The sequence below is a fragment of the Mesoplodon mirus genome, assembly GCF_964341445.2.
Source record: "Mesoplodon mirus genome assembly, chromosome: 13".
Taxonomy (NCBI): Eukaryota; Metazoa; Chordata; class Mammalia; order Artiodactyla; family Ziphiidae; genus Mesoplodon; species Mesoplodon mirus.
In genome coordinates, this window is record NC_138989.1 from 49,918,952 (window position 1) to 49,925,737 (window position 6,786).

At 48.1% G+C, this 6,786-nt stretch overlaps 1 protein-coding gene across 1 annotated transcript in view; it reads left to right on the forward strand.

The window, feature by feature from the left end:
• The first annotated feature begins 3,999 nt into the window (after positions 1 to 3,999).
• The window catches only part of MAPRE2 (microtubule associated protein RP/EB family member 2), a 160,062-nt gene continuing 157,275 nt past the window's right edge, over positions 4,000 to 6,786 (forward strand). Inside the window, exon 1 of the mRNA XM_082640970.1 lies at positions 4,000 to 4,067. The gene's annotated coding sequence lies outside the window, so the exon portion shown is untranslated. The remainder of the gene's footprint in view (positions 4,068 to 6,786) is intronic.

A 6,786-nucleotide genomic window follows, 5' to 3' on the forward strand; every position in this document is an offset into this window, starting at 1 on the left:
ATGAAAAGGATTTGAGCAAACAATTTAAAATATTAACTGATAAACTCTGCCTCTCCTTTTTAATCTCCCATGTTAGATATTTGTGGAAATGTGGCATTGAAGCTTTCAGAATATAGCCTTAGGAAGATACTGGTGTTATATAAAAATATTTATTTGGGACCTGTTTTATGAGAAGTAAATGTTTCAAAAGGGGTATCACTGATGGATGTGGACAGAGACAATATAAAATTGTTGTGATCAAAGGCACTATTTTAGTGCCCAACAACATATTATAATATCCTATATCTTTACAGCATCTTAGAGTTTACAGCATTCATCAATGCTTTATCCTTTTTAGGCACGTGAAGCATTGGGAGATGTAGGAAGCAAGTTTAGTTGACAGAATCTCTGCTCTTTAGGGAAAGAAGCCCAAAAGCTTATTGAAAACCATGATTTTATTTTATTCACATTGATGAGTGATTTTTTTCTCCTTGCTTATGGACTGATTTTTATGATTTTATTTTTATACTCAGGGCTACATTTCAACATTCTCTTGAAGAACAAGAACATTCTTTGTCAAGGGCATAATTTGTCTCAGTCAATCATAGGAGAAATATGGGACAATTTGAAACTGCTAAAATATTTCCTTCTTGAGATACACATTCATTCCTCAAGTAGAGAATGACCAACAAAGTCAGCAAAATTAGCACATTTGCTTGTGTTGATGTAAGCTTACTTATGTAATGGTTGGTGTGTTCCTCAGGGTATAATCAAGATGTAAGATACTTCCCCGCTCTTGTGTGACAGAAGAGTTTGGATGATCAACTCCTGGAAAGACTGACCTTGACTAAATCATAAGGTGACCCTGACAGGCAGAGAGACAGAATTTCTCACTTATAAGTGTCTGTCTATATAATATCAATATTGTATCATAACAGCAATGATGTTGTTTTCCCAAAGGCTCCACATGCAGCTTCCTCAAACTGGTAATCTACGCTCACCCTCTACTATAACTAGACTGTTTTCAGTTTAATATTATCCCTAACCCTCCTATGTAGTAGTAGAATGGATTCCTATGGTAGACACTACTCATGCCCCCCAAGATTTCTACTTCCCCATTTCTTCTGAGCACATACCCCCTTAAAGTTAGGTAATGACCATGCCCCTTCCTTTGACTGGGTGAAAGCATTTAAGGTTTGGTGCACAATTTTCCATATTCTCTTCCCTTGCCATGGTGCTCATGGAGAGGTCACAGGAATGAAGCAGGCTAGATGATGATTCACCCTGAGAGCTGCCCTGGAGACTTTGCATTGAGCAGGAAATTAATTTTTGTCATATGGAGCAAGCCACTGAGATTTTGGTGGTGTCTGTCACAGCAGCATAATCTAGGCTACTCTGATGGATGTAGTCTCCCACCCGATCAGTTCACCCTGATCACCATTTATGCAGCAGCCCACAGCAGCATATGTGGCTGTTATACCAGTGAGTTGTGTTTACACATGAGTTGGCCCCAGTCATTATTGAAGGAAAGTCTCACAGAAATATCTGGGAGCAGCAAGAAGGCAGCTGGAACAATCATACTGTGTGAACCACACCCCTGCCAGGTCCCTGAATTAGCACTGAGGGCTTTCCAATGCAAATGATCATCTTGATTTATTACTGAGGAGGTATCCATTTTATGAGAGGAGAAAGGAGTTTAATTTAGAACACACTGAAACTTCTAGGCTAGTGGGAAAATCAGTGGAAATGCCTAGCAAGTAATTGGTAATCCAGAAATGGAGCTTGGAAACAGGTCAAGAATGTAGGTATAGATTCAGAAGTAATCTCCACAGACTTGAAAGTTGAAAATAAGATAGAAATAAAATTTCCAAGGGAAATGGCAGAAAGTGAGAAAAATAAAAAGCCAAGAAAAGAGTCTTAGGAAACAGTGATATGGGGATGGGGTGGCAGAGAGAGGAGAAGCAAAGAAGGGAAATATGGGAACTATGATGACAATACCCATTCATTTTGAAAGCTAAGAATACCATATCTTCATTAATAAATTCATTTCCAGTTAAATTTCAAGGTTTTTAATGAGGATAAAAAATGTACTACTCTGTAACAATCCATTTACTCACTCGGAGATTAAAATAGATTATCCTTCCAACAGGCACCTGGACATTATGTGTAATAAAAAGCAAAATGATTTTTTAATTCAATGTCCCAGAACTAATTTATCAAGATTTACAGTTTTTCAGAAGAAACAGAAGAACTTTTAAGCATGTGTGATTTGCTCTGCATTATGGCTGTTCATTTATTTAACAAACTTATTCTACACATCTGGTGGTGCTAGGTGCCCTTGGGCATAGAGTACTTACCCTCCGGCAGGCTGCCTCATCCCCTGAGCCCATTTCACACACTGCTCCCCCTGCTGGTATGTTGGACTTTGTGCCAACTTTGCTCCCGCAAGTATGCCCCCAACAGCTAATTAGCTAACGTTTGTTAAACCCTAGGTTTGTGTCCCAGGCACTACACTAGGTGCTTTAAATGGGTTTTCTCACTTAATCTTCAAGATTGAGTTGGATCATCCCTATTTTACAGCTGTGGAGGCTTAAGTGTTAAGAAACTTGCCTAGGGACTTCTGTGGTGGTCCAGTGGGTAAGACTCCGCCTTCCCCATGCAGGGGGCCTGGGTTCCATCCCTGGTCAGGGATCCCACATGCATGCCGCAACTAAGAGTTCGAATGCCGTAACTGAAGATCCCACATGCCGCAACTAAGACCTGACACAGCCAAATAAATAAATAAATATTTTTAAAGGAAGGGAGGGAGGGAGGGAGGGAGGGAGGAAGGAAGGAAGGAAGGAAGAAAAGAAACTTGCCTAAAGTCACAAAGCTATTAAGTGGTGCAGTCGTGACTCAAAATAGGCTGGCCAACGCCAAAAGGGTGCTCTGAACCTTGCTACTCAAAGTGTGGTCCTCAAACCAGCAACACTGATGTTACCTAAGTGTTTGCAAAAATACAGACTCTCAGGTCCAACCTCAGACCCACTCAAACAGAATTTGGTTTTAACAAGGCCCCCAGATGATCCCTCTGCACATTAAAGTTTGGGAAGCACAGAGCAAAGTCACTCTACTCTGCAGACTTCACTTTAATGGATGCTGGGGAGATGGGGACAAGCTTTCTCCTGAGTTGCAATTTGGAGGAGAACAAAGGTATATGTGTGTTCTCCAAGGGCAAAAGGAAGGATTCAGACAACAGGTTCTTGCAGTTTCAAACAATGGAGATCAGTAACAGTCAGGACCACTTCCAAAAGCAGCAGATACGGAGCTGGGTCCTGAAGCCAGAACATTTTCTCAATTCATTTCATTAAAGCTCCATGCTCTTCCAAATGGACAAGTGCCCACATCAATAATCTGGAGTTAGTGTCTCCAGCCTGATTCCATTTTCCAAATAGAATCCAAATATCAACGAGCACCAACAAGCAGATTTCAAACCTCAGTAGAACTTGCTATTATTTATTACATTGTTTATCATATTGTTCAGCTTAGAATTGCCTAGTTTAATTAATAATGTTCAGGACAAAACTAGTTTGCTCCGCAGTATCCATTGTTCCCAGGTATGAGTACAAACATTTGGTGCAAGTGTTTGTAAAAAGCAGATGCAAGCCGGTTGGTGTGCAGGCCCCCAGTTACAGGTACTTAATTCAGGGTGTGGGGTCGCCTCTTAAGTCCCCTTTCTGAGCCGCGCTGGCCTCCTCCCTCTCGGCTGGGGCCCAACAGTTCGGCTCCTTTCACCGGCTGCCACTTTATTCCTTGTCACAAACTCACCCTGGCTTCCTAGGGCCCTAACCAGCGTTAGGGACTGACCCGCCGGCGGGTCGCCTCAGACCTGCCCAGGCCTCTCGGCGGCGGCCGCCCCCACCTGCACCCCGCAGCCCCCGGGAAGGGGTGGCCCTGGCCGGGCTCTCACGGGTGGCCCCGCCGGGCGGCAGCGGTAGCAGACGGCGAGTCACGTGTGGCGGAGGGGGCGGAGCGCGATCGGCCGGGTGGGTGGAGAAAACAAAGCCCCCAGCTGTCAGTAGAGGAAGGAGGCGACGGCGCCGGAGCAGGTGAGTCAAGTGCATTTAAAGCGGTACCGCCCTGGCGCACCCGGACACCCCCAGTTCTGGCGCAGTCCCTCCCAGGGCAGACGCTGGCCGCGCCTCCTTCCGCCGCCTGGGGGCTGCAGTCCGCCCGTCCCTCAGCCGGCGGGACCGGGGGTCTCCAAGCCCAGCAAGAAGTTGTGCAGGGGTCAGCGCCGCGGCCCCCGGGTGTGCACCCGCCGCGCTCCTGCGGGCTGCATCCCTCCTTCGGGGCTCCAGAGCTGCGCACCCCGGGAAAGGGGAGGGAATCAGGGCTGCCACGCTGGCAGAGGCAAAGTGGACCGGCTGGGGGGTGAGAGCAGGGCTGGCCAGGACTCTTGGCGCTGGAGAAGGAGGGGGTCTTGCGAGTGCGCGCCCGTAGCGCGCGGACCTCAGGGCGACGGAGTTGGGGCGCAGGGACTGAGAACTAGGGGCGCTGGCAGGGGCTGTGCGCTTCGGGGCAGACCAGGAAGTGCAGCGCACGGGCAACAGCCGGCTGGGGATCAAACCTTGGACCGCCCCCCAGCCCAGCTGCCTCCCCCAGGGCTTCTCCAGCGAAGAGCAGCCCCACCTCTCCATTCCGACTCCGGCTCCCGCCTGTGCTCCCGGCGCCCGGGACGCGGGAGCCGGATGGGTGGGAAAGAGTGCGGGTTATTATTTCTGATCTCAAGTGGTTTTCTGCAAGGAGCGCCCTGCGCTCAGGGCGGGAGCAACTCAGAGACTCCCCATTCTGTTTGCGTAAGAAATTCTTCAGTCCACCCTTCGAAGGGTTGGGCAGTGACCACAAATCCCACAAAGGGCGGGCAGGAGGGGTGGGCACAGAAAGACCCTCCCTTCTGAACCCGGAGCGCTCGGTCATGCAGAATTTGAGACCCCGAAAGGGCCAGTGGACTAGGTCATCCCCTTGAGTCACTTTGCCAGTCCCGTGCCAAGGGCCGCCCAGTGCAGAGGGCAGAGCTGTAACCTCGGAGGCAGGGGCGCTGCAGCTCAGGAGGAGCCTTTGTCTTAACCCCCAGCCCCCTTCTGCTAGTCCTCGCTGGGTCAGTAGCGCGTGGAGTAATTAATATTCCAAACATGAGCCGTCCCTTCGCCCGGGCACCAGCCAACACTGCTGTACGCTCCCTGCGGGTTTCTCCATCTCTTGAGCACATCGTCTTCTTTTCCAAAAGCATGGAATGTGGTCCAGACCCGCTAGGCTAGAGGAGGTTACTAAGCGCACTGTAGTGCAGTCACGTAAAATCAAGGGTTAAGTGTTCAAACCTGCACCCGCCCGCCCGCGAGGAGACGGAAGAACTTTCTTGATTAGCATAGTATCTGCCCTGGGGGCCGCACTGCGACGCGGCGGTTTGGTCCCAGCGAGGTGAAGAGTGCAGTCCCCTCTCGATTGAGGTTTGACGCAGCACCTGCTTCTAGTCTGAAGGACCCGAGCTTTCCAACTTTGCCAAACAAGACACTGTGGAATGAAACAGAACAGAGATCAAAAGGTAACCGAAAGAATAACAACGTTTGAGATGCTTCGTTTAAACACTAAATTTAGCTTAGTTTTTAACAAGGGGGGTGGGCAGGGGCAGGGGTCCTTGCCAACCTTCCATTCTGGAAATGACCCTTGCTTTGCTAGCGTTCTTTGCTGCCAAATTAATCAACATACCGGTTAGGGGCTGTCAGTAGATCTCCGAGATAGGGGTTTGGGGAGCCCACCGAGTGGTCGTTAGGTAAGCTCAACTGGCCAGTTTCCCTTGGATGGGAAGAACAATGCTTCTTCAACGCAAAGGTTCCCAAATTTTGCTGCCTGGGGAACTGTGAAAAATCCTGATGTCATATCTCATCCCAAACCATTTAATTAGACTGTTTTGAGATGACAGTGAGGTTTGGGGTTGTTGTTGTGTTGTGGTGTGATGTGGTCTGTGTGTGTTAATCTCCAGGTGTTTCCACTGTGCACCCAAATTTGGGAACCAGTGAGGCAAGGGCAGAGTTCAGTGGCCGGCAGCTGCAAGCTGCAAGACAAGATGCCAGTTTAACTACCTGGGTGGGTGGGGAAAACCACGCTGAAACTGGAGTGCTGCTGACGAATGCCTGGGGTCGGGGGGACTGTCATCTGGGAGCTTGGCTGGCGGTGGTACCTGCCACATCATTTTTCACCCTCTCAGCCTAGGGTCTGGTTCTTAGTGGAAAGATCGAAGTTCACTGTCAGTGCCTGGTTTCTGCACGGTTGTTAAGGATACGGTAGAAACTTCATTCCAGAGGTGATTCACGTGTAGGAGGCAGTGGGGAAACCCAGCAGAAACTAACTTGGAGCAGCCTGGTGAGTCAGAAGCCTGCACTCAAAGGCGGATCCTGAGAATAGGAAGTAATTACATGGAGTAGCTTATTGACACCCACTACTCCACTCCTTTGAAAGCACTTTTGAATATCTGATCAGGATCTGTCTGCTTGTTTGAGCCGCTCCCTTTTCCAGCACTGTAAAGCTCTCCTGTTAGAAGAGGAAACACAAAGCCAACTAGATAGACGTCTTGTAATTTCCTTGGTGGGAGGCATGTAGAAAAAAAAAAAAAGTTGGAAAGTGGTTTGGGTTATTTCAATTATGCGAAACAGTGAGGATGAATTTGCAAAACAAATTTTGAATACAAAAATGTCAAATAACTGTTTGATTACACATTCAGAGGTAAATTAAAGGATCTATTTAAATAGAAATGGTTACATCTAACAT